Here is a 14,673-nt window from a genome sequence, read left to right on the forward strand (position 1 = left end):
TAAGCGTTCTGCCTTCTTATAAAAACATACATTTTTAGTAATCTGGTGCAGTACGATTTCTTTCAGACCTATAGTTTTAAAAGGCCAAACCTTGACTTTCGAAAAATGTCACTGAGCAGCATAGGATTCACAATTTCGCTATGTGGACTCGTATCTTGGCTTGCAAATTCATGCAAAATGCATAAAATGCCATTTATGAAAAAATATATTTATTTATACCTAAACAGAAAAATAGTTCTAGATCCCTCATTTCTCAGTAAAAAAATAAATAAATAAATGCATGTGTGTGGGTGGGTGCTGGGTGTGTGTGAGAATTCAGAAAGACAGAGAGAAAGTGTGAAAGGCTGCACACAAAACCATTGAATGTGCTCATTATGGTCCTGGCCAGAGTGGCTCTCCTCCTTCTGCTCTGCTCAACCCTGGAACACAGTGACCTCATTCCTCAGCCTGCCCAACCTCCCTGCTAATGACTGCAGCTCGGCATTCTGGGAGAGAGTGGACCACTGCCTTGCACTCATCACCATCATGTCATCAGCTTTTAATGAGTCATTTCTGCTCCGTTAGGAGAAATGATACCATTCTTTTCTGACAGCTCTCTGGGGGTCCATGTGAGACCATAACTTACAGGAATAAACAGCTGTCATCTGAATCTTCTTTCATTTGAACAACACTTGAGGACTCTTAGGTCCAATTTTCAGTTTAGTTGTAATTATTAGCGTGCAGCAATTTAGCTGCTCACAACCATCATTATGGCACTTGACTGGATGCAGACTGAATGTATAGTAATATTCTAATATAATATAATATAATATAATATAATATAATATAATATAATATAATATAATATAATATAATATAATATAATATAATGTGATATAATATAAAAAAAGATTAACGTTGGCTGTTTAATGTGTTAAAAATAATGATTGTATTTAATTGCATCATTTGCTTTTTTGGGGGGCTATGATTTTCTTTTTCCTCACTTCCTGTGGCTTGCGTTATGCCTGTGTTTATTGTGCACTTTATGAAAATAAAGCACTAAACACTTTTCAAGCAAAATTTCACAAAAAAATAAAATAATTTTGTTAGACACAAAATGATAAAATAATATATGCATTGGTACGTCAGTGAATTATTCATATTTAATTCATACATCCACTAAAAGTCACCTTGACAGCATCTGGTTAAAACTCTTAGTTCTGAGAATATATCTAGTATCATTTGTTTGCAGGTGCACTTGGTTTAATATTTTGATATGTGATGCAATGAGATTCATCCATTTTAAAGGGTGGCGCTAAGAGTCCAAAAATGTCCAAATAATTTTTGCGGCCACTGTATATACCAATGGTAACCGGATGTTTTGGACTGTGGACATCATTCACAGAGACTTTATAATTATCTTCCATCAGCCAGCCAGCTGGATTGTTGTCTGAAACTTTGGCTTGAGCCCTTGACCATCGAGTCAGTTTGTGCTATTTGTGAAACTATGAGGCCTGTCTCTGGAAGGTTGGCTGCCATCAATGGCAATTATCCCATCCCTCAGTGCGTATGATTGCCTCTGTGGAAACCTGAGGCTGCCTAGGATTCTGGGGTGAAAAGATTAAACCAGTTGCCATCTGCCCATGTCAGGCTGCTTGTAATGAATGGATTTCTTTGTAAGTGCTCACAGTATACCAAGCTGATATAAGTTTGATTGGATGTGAGATATTTTCTAACTGTTAATAAATGTTGTAGAAGGATTGCTTATTGTTAGTTCATGTCAGTTATAATGTTAACAAATTAAACCTGATTGTAAAGCGTTACCAAAATCTCCTTTGTGATAGTAGTTTTAACAGAGTGCAAAGGCATAAAGTGAAATCATTTTATACGACTGGATGGCATTACACCTGCGGTTCTAGTGAGAATTGCTGCCTAGTCAGCATCAGCTGGTGAAATGAATCTCAATATGAATCGTCAGCACTCCTTTTCCCCATTTAAATAATGTTTTCCTGCAATCTGTGATTATATCACTGTGACCACAAAGGAAATGAACTCAACAACATTACAAATTGCATAGATCTCTGTTTTCTAGATGGAGGACCTTTTTTATTTTGTCAAAATACACAGCTTCTTTTTGAATGGTTGTCAATGGAGAAAGATGCTTATCGTCCCCAGAATAGTATAGTTATGGCATCTATCAGCAGGAGCCATTTGCTAACAAGTCAAACCTTAATCACTTTAGGATTGGATATATGAAGAGTTCAGATGCAAAAGCCTCTAAGTGCCATCTGAAATTTTCTAGAATGATCATTTTTATCAAGCTTGTATATTTAAGTTCAGTAATTTCACTTAAATGACAATTAATAGGTAATTTGCACTGCCATTTAAGTGAAATGACTGAACTTAAATATACAAGCTTGATAAAAATGATCATTCTAGAAGAAAATTTCAGATGGCACTTAGAGGCTTTTGCATCTGAACTCTTCGTATTTTGTCTATAGTATGCTTCCATATTCCAAAACACTTTTGTCAAGCTCTGATAGAGGTTGGAAAAATTATTTCACAAATCCAAAATTTGAACATAATTTCTGCACAGCGTTCCCAGCAAGAATAAGTGCTATTATCTTAAAGTACATTGATGTGTTTTTGAAGAAATATGAACATAAAAAAGTTTTATGAGCATATATATAAGCCCCCCTCCACGGCATAAAGCACTAAAGCTTCGGATCAGACTTTCCCCCGATGGCTCCCGTGCTTTTGCAAAGAGAAACCTCGGTAACATCCTTGTACTGGTATAATGAAACTCTTCAAGTGTATCTTGAGTGTGCTAATCAGTAGGCCACCATATGGATTTTTATTACTGAAACTTTAATTAACATTTAGCTCATCTGTGGCTTCATTAGTTCCCAGATGTCTTGCTGCATCTCTGCAGACCCCGTGGTGCTTGTGCAGCCGGTTGCAGGTGTTGTGAGTCTGGATTCTCTCCCAAGACTGTGGCTGTGTGGATGCTGTGCTAGATCTGGAGGAAACCAGCCCTCTCGGTATATGTTTTTCCACTTACCAGTACTATTTTCTTTCTCTCTTTGTCTTTCAATACTCAGATGCATATGTAATAATTTCTTCGACACTGTCTCCTCATGCTGAAGCTTAAGCCCAGGGCACAGAGCCTGAGGGAGCGACCCAGTGGTGCAGGAGAAAAGTATTAAAATTGATTGCACAATTTATAATGTGTTTGCTGCAGTAGTGAATTCTGGCATAAGTGATATATAGGGGCAGGCAGAATTTTCTTAGGTGATAAAAACACAAACACACACTGCGATACCCTCTTTCACTTCTACTTGTACCATAGAAATAGGAAAAGTGGTTTGCCCATGAGAAAAGTTTCTTCTGTTAAAAGCCCAAAATCTTCAAAAGATTTTGGTCATTATGATTTTTTATGTTTTGGAATAAGATTTTTATGTCCACCAAGCTTGCAGTTGATCAGAAAAAAATCAGTAAAATTGTGAAATATTATCACAATTTAAATTATGGTTTTCTATTTTAATTGATTTAAATATAATATAATGTAAAAAAAAATTGTTTTGGTGTGTGTTTAGAAATCCAGTCCCTGAATTTGATTGTCATTGTTTGCACATTCATACACCTGGTGCAATGCAGCGCCAGGCGCGACACAAATGTTTTTTCTAGATATCGATGCATTTTCACGTCCTGCGCCACGTTGTTTAAATAGCAAGGGCCCTATTTTAACGATCTAAGCGCATGGTCTAAAGCGCAGGGCGCAAGTTCACTTAGGGCGTGTCCGAATCCACTTTTGCTAGTTTAATGCTGGGAAAAATGGTCGGCGCACCCAGCGCATGGTCTAAAAGGGTTGTCCCTATTCTTTAATGAGTAATGGGTGTGTTTTGGGATCTACGTGCGTTAAACCAATCAGAGTCTCATCTCCCACTCCCTTTAAATGCCAGTTGCGCTCACGCCATGGCAGATTCGCTATTTAGCCTACATGGAGGAATTTGATAGTGGAAAGACCGAAGCCGTCTCCAGAGCGCAAACAGAACTGTTCGTGCGCGAGGTTAAAGTGCGCAAGCAGACCATCTACGGGACAAGCCGGATTCCACCATATCTTTATGTACACAATAATAATCTTTTAAATTGTAATCCTTTTATTTTAATATGTGGCATGTTTGTGTGCTGCTGTGCCAGAGTGTACAAGCGTTGTGGACCCGCCTAGGCGCACATTACTAACACGCTCTTTAAATAACAAATATATATATATATATATATATATATATATATATATATATATATACAGTATATTGCGCCATTGACTTTAGACCAGGTTTCAGTTGGTCAATGGTGCAGTCTATTTCTGTTGCCTCAAAATAGCAACGTGCTAACAATGCGCCAGAAGAACACACCTCGTTTTCAGACCACAAATGGGCGCAAATGCATTTGCTATTTAAACAACTAGGCGCAGAACGTGAAAATGCAAACTGCGCTGGACTGAAACTAGCAAAAAAACACTTGCGTTGTGTTTGGCGCTACATTGCGCTTGGTGTAAGATAGGGCCCAAAATGTGTTCGCGCCCATTAGTGCGCCCATGAGAGTGCTGGGCCGTTTCTCAATATGCGTTCTTGTCTGTACTTGTGTTCTTGTGGACTTGTGAAACGTCATCAGTCGCTGCCCAAGTACTGTTCCAATTCAAAGTTCACATCTAGCCAAGTCCAGTTCAAATCCCCGGATGTGTTCTTGATCCGCCCCTTTTACCGAGGATGCATCGAGAGGTGACTTGTGCGGACTTGAGACAGCCAGGTATCCCAGAATGCATCTCACACCAACCAGCAAGTGTCAATAGCAGAGGAGAAACCCCGCGTAATTTAAAAATACTGCTGTTATTGTGTCACGAAATGTAGTTTTAAGACTTTTTCAGGCGAGAATGTAGTTGTTTAAAGCTCAAATCTTTGGTTTATTTATAAAGATAGCGCCTATTTAAAAATTTGATCTGACGTTTTCGGAGTTGTGAGAACCAAGCAATCGGATGCTCGGCGCTATGTACCCCGCCGAGAACAGCCTTTCCTCGGCTAGTCCTTCTGACGTTTGCCGCTGGCTCGGATGTCTCTAGTCTAGTGGTTTAACATGAGATATAAATCGTCTTGTGTATTATCTAACTGGCGATTTATTTATTTATTTATTTTATTTGTCTCATTAATCTATAATTTGTTCCCTGGCAAAACGTTTTAGCTGAGGGCAAAGTGAAGTTTCATAGCTTTATTTAGTCTATTTAACTTTAACGTTGTAGCCTAGAGAGCGGACTTATGTTTGACTGAATCGTTTGCTTTATTATTGTATAGCTTCTTATACCTTTTAGGCTACTTATACTTTTATAATGGCTATTATTGATCATTAAAACTGACATTTAACAAAAAAGGTTATGTCATTTTATTTTATATATTTAAAACATATAAAATATTTTATTATACATGTTGCCTACATTCTCTTCACTGTATGTACATATATAATAAAATAAAATGACACAACCCTGTCTCTTTTTGCTAAATGTTAGTTTTAATGATCAATATTATAATGTTTTTTATGTATCATATTTTTTAAAATGAAAACAAAAAGAGTCAGGGTTGTGTTTTATATTTCGTGTTGTTATAAATAGGCTATATAGGCAGAATTATCGGACTTGCGTCCTCCCGTCCTCTGGAGTTCGTTCTCCTGAGTCGAACTTGTCAAGTCCGAACTACCAAGGACTCAAGTCCGAACTTTGCGTACTTGGTATTGAGAAACGGCTCTGGTCTGAAAACGAGGTGTGTTCAGGAACATTGTTGGCGTGTTGCTATTTTGAGGCAACTGAAAAAGACTGCACCATTGAACAACTGAAACCTGGTCTAAAGTCAATGGCACAATATATTTTGTTTGCTATTTAAAGAGCGCGTTAGTAATATGCGCCTATCGGCGGGTCCACAACGCACATACACTCTGATTTAAACACACAGGGACGCACACAGCAGCACACAAACATGCCAAATATTTCAAATAAAAGGATTACAATGTAAAATATTATTATTGTGTACATAAAGATATGGTGGAATCCGGCTTGTCTCGTAGATTGATGTGGACGCTTAGATCATCAAAATAGGGCCCAAAGGGTTAGTGGTGGTGATTTTTCAGTGACTCTTTCTGCAAGTTACATAGTTGCACCAGTAGGTGGCGACAAGTGACTGTCTTTATTAATGAGTCAATGAATCATTCACTCAACTGATTTATATATAACATTAATTAATTCAGGAACAAAACAAGTAAGTGTCTTATAAGTGAGTCATTAAATTATTCTCTCAGTTGGTAACTGAAACTAACTAACTGAAAACAAAGGTAACTGAACTAAAATAGTGAAACAAACAGACAAAGAACACATAGGGCCCTATCTTGCACCCAGCGCAGTTGACTTTGTAGAGTGACGCATGTATCATTCCTACTGTATGTTGCACCTGTGCACAGTCGACTTTTCCTTCCACAGACGCACGTCGGTAAATTAGGAAATGAACTTGCGCTCCCGGGGGCGGTTCAGCGAAAAGAGGAGGCGTGTTCCGGCGCAAACATTCCCTGATGCTATTTTGCAGGTTTAGAAAACAATTCCGTTGCGCATGTTATTCATATGCTATTTTAAGGGCGCATGCTTGGCCATAATCAATGTAGCGTGTGCACAACGCGCATACACTTTGATTCTCTCATCTACCATTATTACAAGGAAAAATATTAACAAACGATGGAAATCATTGTTGTGTCCATGAAGATGTGAAAAAATAGGCATAAATCTAGCTTACACATTTACCCAAATTTTTATACGACTGTTTAACCGAAGCTAATTTGGGTGGGTTTCTCCCATCCCCATACAATGTCACTTCTCTGTGTTTTACGGCCCTGACAAGAACGTCGGTCTCCTCGGATGTGAACCGCTCCTGGCAAATCTGCCGTTATAATAGCAATCCGCCATGGAACAAGCGTGCCTGCTCTTAAAGGGAATGTGAGATGACGCTCTGATTGGTTTATTTCATGTTACGCCCAAACCACACCTATGAATAATGAAGCTACTTCAGACCAACCCATTTTAGATTTGCGTCGGGTGCAAGAGTCATTTATCCCGCCGGTATAATAGCAACAGCGCCCAAGACCCGCCCACAAAGTTACTTGCGTTTCGTGCTGGATACTTGCGTTTCAGATCGTTAAAATAGGGCCCATAGGCTGCGTCCGAAATCGCATATTTTGAATAGTAATTACGACCGCTAAAAATGTGCGTTCCATAGTATGAATGTGTGTAGTACGAATGTAATCTGGATGTACTACATTCGCATGTTGTCATTATCATGTCGCTTCACTGCCATTCATTAATCCTCTCCTGTGGCCTCATGGGATAGTAATGTGTCCATCGTATGCACACTTCAGAATCTCACCAGAAGTAGTAGGTCATCCTGGTACTGTGAATTCGGACATACTTCTATTGTCACATACTGTTTTTTGCCTACTATATAGTAGGGAATGCCATTTCAGATGCAGCCAGATAAGATAAACCGTAACAAATTAGAGTATTTTTTTAAGTAGCACTATGTTTTTTCAAATTAATTGGCAGCTCCTCAACTTCACCATGTTGTGTTCCACCCCACATCCTCCCATGGCTGGTGCTCTCACTCCGAATCACACGGCGGAAACTTCAGATCCATGTCGCAGGAGCTCTTGGAAGGGGAATTGAGTTCAGCGCTTTGCCTTCTCGAGTGGAAGATGGAACGTCATATGCTATCAATGGATGAATTATGACAAAAGAGCCTCCGGTCGCGTCCGAGATGGCAGAGCTTCCCATCAGTATGGTCTCTGTGGTATTTGCTCTATATTTTTCAGGGAGGTCACAGATGTGGCGCGGGCTGGATGCTTCTGAGAGCTTCCTCAAGCAAACACAATTTAGCATGGTGTCGGGGGCAGTGGCACAAAGCTGGCTGGATTAAGGGGCTGTCACACTCTGTCTCCCACAACAGGATAACAAGCAGTGTTCAAGCAGCTTCCCCCAGGGGGTAAAAGTGACCTGCCTTTTGGTGTGGGGGCCACAGATGTACGTGCAAACGTGCGCGTGCGCATGCTAGTAGACATCAATGCTTTTTTTATATTACTCATTACACATGCACTCTCAGGGAGCGCAGCACGCATCTTTGTTTCTCTGCGATTCTCTGGTGTATTGTGTATGTGTGTGTTGAAATCATTATGCTGTGAACAGAGATGCAATCGCTCTCTTGTGGTTCTAATGAGTATTTAACACCAGTGGAGTTTGCTTGACCTTACAGCGCTACCGTATGCCTGACATGCAATTATACACAGGGCCGACTCGTCCTATAGGCGATATAAGCGGTTGCCACATCATGATATAAATAGCAAGAAATACATCAACAACAGCATAATTAAATGCAGAAAATAGTAAGGAGTCTTAATCTGTATAATTTATTCATGCTGTGGTCTACTTATTAAGAAACTGATTTTATGACTTGAATCTGAGGTGTGCATATTCTTAAATAGATAGAAGACAATGCATTTTTTTATTGTCCATGCAATGGAAGTCAATGGGGTTCAGTGTTGTTTTGGACCCCATGATTTCCTCATATGAGAAAAACATCTGAAACATTTTTCAAATTTTTTTTTTGTATTCCGCAGGAGAAAAAAATGTTGTACAGGATTGGAATGACCAGTGTTGTTACTGTTAAATTAAACTATTATTAATCATTTTCATTAATTAAATGTAGCTGCAATGAATATTAGATTAAATATTTCTTATATATGGAAATATGAACTTACAATGAAAATTAGAAATATTGCCTTAACTGAAATAAAAATGTTTGTTGAAATACTAAAATTAATAAAAAATAAATGTGAAATGGAAATATAAAAAAATAAGCAATGATTACTAAAATTTTAACTAAAATTAAAATGAAATATGAAAATAAAAGCTATTTTAAAAATAATAAACAGCATACAAATAATACTAAAACAACACCTGGACAATATGAGTAAATGATAACAGAATAAATAAAAAATAGTTGAACTATCCCTTTAAATGTTTAATGCACATTTGCTTGGAAGAAACAGCATTTCTCACATAATGAAAATATGTGAGTAAAATGCAGAGCAATTCATTTTTAAAGTCCTGCTCTGAAAAAGGTCTGTGTACATAGTTATTACTTTATATTTTTTAATGAATGTTTACTACTTTTTAATATTAGATGCATATTATATACTGTATACACAAATAATTTATTTCACATTGCTGTACATGTTTCATGCTGACTTTTTGTTTGTGCAATCTTATAGTCACTTCTTCATTTAGTTATGCCTCAATTGCTGTTTTTTTATACATCCTAGAATTTATATGAAACATTTCATTTATTCATTTAGCATACACTTTTACCCACAAATTTGGAAGCCTATATGTTCAGTCGTATTTCATACACATACATTAGTATTGTTCTGTGAGAAGTATTATTGCTGCGATGTTATGTGTCTATTTTCGATGTTACGGTTCTATGGATTCTTTTTATTTTTCACTGGTAGGGCCCATTTTCATAATACCCATAGGGCCTCACTTACACCAGCTGTAAAATAACAATGTAGTCTCAGGCTCTGAGGAAAAGAATGTCAACAGCTACAAACATTTATTCCAACATTAATTCAAAGACTTGAAATAACCTGATTCAGTGGACGGCAACTTGTTCGGTACATATGCCTCCTTTTTTAAACAAGGACAGACGCGGAGTCATTAATGTGAGCCCACGTTCATTAGGCATCATATGCCGCTGAGCACAGTTCATGTGTGTGCGGTGACGCCGTCTGCCCCTCCGCACTTGCCCTGTGTGACACCTTGTCAGGTTACAATGTGCTTAAAATGAATTTGTGTGGCAGAATGAAGAAACCAGGCTCCTGTTTGTGAAGAACCATTCTCCAGAGACGTAGGCAGAGGTGAAGAGGTTAATGAGATTTGTTTGTACAACCTTTTTTTTAGCTGAATGTCTCCATGGAAACTGCCTCAGTGTCACGCACTCGTGGAGATAAAGACGTGTTTACATGTTGTAAATTATGAGACAAGACACGCCTCACCTAACTTTAAAAAATGTGCAAGAAAGTGTTTGTGGAACACATTGTTAAAATCCTTCATTTTGTCATTTTGTGCAGAGGCCACAAAGACACGGCTAACATAACCTGGACTATATTTATATACCATAAAAAGCAACTTTGGGGATTTATAATGTATATTTAATAGACATCAGTCATATAAATTATTATCTGTCATGATGGTATGAGAGTGTGTGGGTCTTCACAGATAAATGGTTCTGAAATGTTTATATTTTTGAGCTGGAAAGAGATCCATTTAGGATGTCTTCAACCTTGTGTGAGTGTTATTGTTTAATTATTGCGTATATTGCTTGATTCCTTTCTGAAATATGATGTTTTAAAACGTAAATACTTTTAAAACTTATATTTTTAAATATATATATAAAAAAAATGCTGCCTTCATTTTTTAAGTACAATCAACTTGGATGTTTAATTCATATCAACTCACAGTAAATTACATTAAACTGAATCTTGTATAACTTACTAAAAAAATTGCTTAACTTGAGCTGAAGTATTTTTAAAAACATGTTGTCATAACTTATTTATCATATTTTTTACAGTGTACATTTAGGCATTTGGTAGATGCTTTTATTCAAAGCAACGGTACCACTTTACAATAAGGTTTCATCAGTTAACATTAGTTAATGTATTAATTAACATGAATGAACATTTGTTACAGTATTTATTAATCTTTGTTAATGTTTGTTAATAAAAATACAGTCGTTCATTGTTTATGTTAGTTCACTATGCATTAACTAATGTTAACAAATACAACTTTTGATTTTAATAATGTTTTAGTAAATGTTGAAATTTACATAAAAAAATATTCATAAATGCTAGAAGTGCAGTTCATTATTAGTTCATGTTAACTAATGTGTTAACTAATGTTAACTAATGAAACCTTATTGTAATGTGCTACCGAAAATGATTTTATGTTGTTCCAAACCTGTATCTTTCTTCGTTCTACAGAACACAAAAAAATGTTAGGTTAACATGACTTCCATTGTATGGACAAAAGAAGGACTCTTTTGATCAAAAATACAGTAAAACACATATTACTGTGAAATAAATATATATATATATATATATATATATATATATATATATATATATATATATATATATATATATATTAATATATATATATGTTAAAATATTAATAAATAACTGTTGACTATTTGAGCAGCCATTTCAGCATCATTACTCCAGTCTTCAGTGTCACATGATCCTTCAAATCACTTTAATAGGCTGATTTGGAGTTCAAGAAACATTTATCAATGTTGAAAACAGTTCTGCTGCATCCGTTTTTTGTGAAAACCGGTACATTTTAAGGATTATTTGATGAATAGAAAGTTTAAAACAACAGCATTTATTGGAAATATAAATTGTTTGTAACAGTGTAAAAGTATTTACTCTCACTTTTGATCAAATTAATCAATCCTTGCTGAATATTAGTATTAATTTCCTTCAAAAAAATTAAATTGAATTGACCCCAAACTTTTGAACATTATTGTAAATGCCATTGATGTAGTGTTGCAATAGTGCCATATGTTTGAGCTACAGCTTTTAGATTAAAACCTGACTTTTCATTCTTGGAACACTGAATTGATTTCTGGAAGTGCGGCAGCATTTCATTAGACTAACAATTACAGCTCAAGAATTACTTTCATTTGTAAGTGAGCACAACAAACTATACAAGCACTGCCTTTCTCTTCATTTGTCTGAGGATATAGAAATATTATCTCAATTAGCAGGCGATTTGTCTTGTGCATGAAAAAAAAAATCCCTCATCTGTTGTCTTCTACTGTATGTTAAACCTCATCCATCAAGCAGGGTCAGGAGCCCAGTGGACACAGCCCATTATAGCAGAGCAGTGCATGGCAGGCCAGCGGAGGAAATCTGAACACTACTGTCCTGTCTGCAAGATGAGGTGGTGGCCCGCTAAAGGAAGCGGGGCGGAAATGTGAAGTGCCCTGACATTTCAACAGACACGTCTGAAATCACCAAACCGTCACTCCCAAAGGCCACTCGGCTCAACAAGACTGTGAGTGTAATAACTGGTTATTCACCTGATAATGGCACTTTCTTTTTTCACATCAACTGATGTTTTCTTACAATGAAGGGGACTGTCCATATCAGAATAAGTTGACCATAAACATCTGTGCATTTTTTCTCTTTCTCGAAATCAGCACAGTGCTGGTGATAGACCTCTGTTGTTGGGTTATTTTCTTGGAGGTCACACAGGTCAAACAATAAAGCAGCACAATTACACCACAGGCCCAAAGACAACAAAGAGTAAGCGAACAAAAAGACGCTGGAGCATCTAATTGGAATAAAGAACTGATTAATTTAACCATGCAGCATTGATAAAACCTATTCAATATGGGCCACAGAAGAATGACAGCACAGAATAACTTAATCTTTAAAGGGAACAATTTCGCGTTTATTGAGCATTCTAATGAGATCTTTAACATCTATAAGTAATTTGCAGACTTGATATAATTTGATTCAGAAGTGAAAAGTAATCACAAATTGATTAGTATCCTTGTCAAGTTTCTAAACAGTAAAAACAGGTTGAAGTTTAAGGAATAGTTGACAAAAAAATTAAAAATGTCATCAGTTATTGTTAACTAAAACTATAAAACATTGGAAATGTTGCCTTTAAGTAATTTTAACTTAGAGTACATTTAACTGACTTAAAGGGACTGTGTGTAACTTTTTAGGTATTTTATTATCTAAAATCAATATTTTTATTAATAAATATGCCCTCAATGATGTACAAATACCTATGCCAATAATCAGACTAATCCTCGTAAACGAAGAATTTATTATCTTTATATACATGGGACGGGTAAGTCCACGGAGGCTTCCATGTAGTTCCGCCATCTTGAAAAACTATAATAGCAGAGAGGGACAAAAAGTACTAGGCCAACGCGTTTCCACAACGCGTTTCGTTCAGAGCCAGGCGTCACGTGACTGAAGCCAGCAGAAGCGGAGGAGCAGAGCAGTGAGAGGCGCTTGTCACTGCCGCGGCAAGTTTAAAAGGCTGCACTGTACGGTTATTTATACACCGTTCATTCATACATACATATGAGTCACAGGATAAGGAGTCCTCGTCGTCGAAAAAGTCCAAAATAGACCGTAAAAGGAAACGTGACCGGAGATTACAAAAACAAGGGTTAATGTCGGGATAGCTAATGCAGGAGAAAGCTTTTAAAAGAGACCCTGAAGTTGCCTGCTTTCTTCTCGACAGGTAAGTCAATGTTATGGTCTTAATTACAAGCTTTTTTTTTTCATTGCTTGGTTGTGTACTTTATTATATAGACAGTAGAACATTTATAGTAAAAGTTAAACAGGCTCTTTGATGAGCAGCTATTGAGTAAAGTAACATTAGAGAAGTTTTTTATTATATAGACAGAAAAAAAACTATATAAGTTTTTTATTATATAGAGAAGTACTTTATTATATAGACAGAAGAACATTTATAGTAAAAGTTAAACAGGCTCTTTGATGAATAGCAGCTATTGAGTAAAGTAACATTAGAGAAGGCTCTGATGATGATGATATCTAACAATGCAAGTACTTCAAAAAATATAACGAGTAAAGAAGGCTTTATTACTACCTTAGTTAATGTTTTTCACAGTCAGTAATTCATACTGTAACATTCTTGTTTCGTTGTTTCAAGTTTCAGTTTGTTTTAAATAACAAACCTGTTTACCCGAAGAAAAACTCGAAGTGCTATTATAAGACATCCTGTCATAGCTTTTTGGTACATAACGGCTACCATAGATGCAACGCGCATTTGAAAAAGTGAGGCGCTGGAGAGCATTATTCGTTTGAATGCAAAATATAATTTCACCACTAGATGGGAGAAATTCCTACACAGAGTCCCTTTAAAAAAAACTGACTTATTAAAAAAATAAGTTACTTATTTTGATGAGTTAAAGCAATGTAAAAACATATTTTGTCATAACTTATTGATAATCATATGTAACTGAAATTAATAAGTTGAATTATTAAAATTACTAAGAAATATAAATGAAAAATGACAAAATCACATACAAATGTCTACTTAAAATATTGAAAAAATAAATACAACATAAATTATAATAAAATAACACTGTCATTTCTCACCCTCATGTTGTTCCTAACCTGTAAGACTTTCTTTCATCTATAGATTGGTTCAAGTACAGTCTTATAATTTTTTCAATGGCATGCACTTGATTCAGTTACTAGATCACATGTGATTTTCACCCCTCACCATTTTTTTAAAAAAAGAGTTTTTGTCTTCTGAAAGGTTTTTGGAAAGATTTTTTTATCAGCTGAATACTGGCATTGTTAAACTAGTACAATCCAGTGAACACTACTTCTATCCCTCACAGCTTCATTTTCATTCCTTTCATTGAAAATCGTGCTAAGTATAGTTTTGTTAAAAAAAAAAAAAACTTCTTTTGTGTTCTTTATGTGTTCATTTTCGCGTGGACTAACTGCACAATTTTGTTCATGTAAGAGCAGAAAATATGCTTTATACACATTTGGAATGCT

At 36.2% G+C, this 14,673-nt stretch overlaps 1 long non-coding RNA gene across 1 annotated transcript in view; it reads left to right on the forward strand.

The window, feature by feature from the left end:
* LOC307162274 overlaps positions 1-2,976 on the forward strand; it is a 57,432-nt gene extending 54,456 nt beyond the window's left edge. Inside the window, exon 3 of the long non-coding RNA XR_013821893.1 lies at positions 2,883-2,976. This is a non-coding gene — a long non-coding RNA (uncharacterized lncRNA). The remainder of the gene's footprint in view (positions 1-2,882) is intronic.
* Positions 2,977-14,673: the final 11,697 nt, after the last annotated feature.

This window comes from Squalius cephalus (genome assembly GCF_949319135.1).
Source record: "Squalius cephalus genome assembly, chromosome: 7".
Classification (NCBI taxonomy): Eukaryota; Metazoa; Chordata; class Actinopteri; order Cypriniformes; family Leuciscidae; genus Squalius; species Squalius cephalus.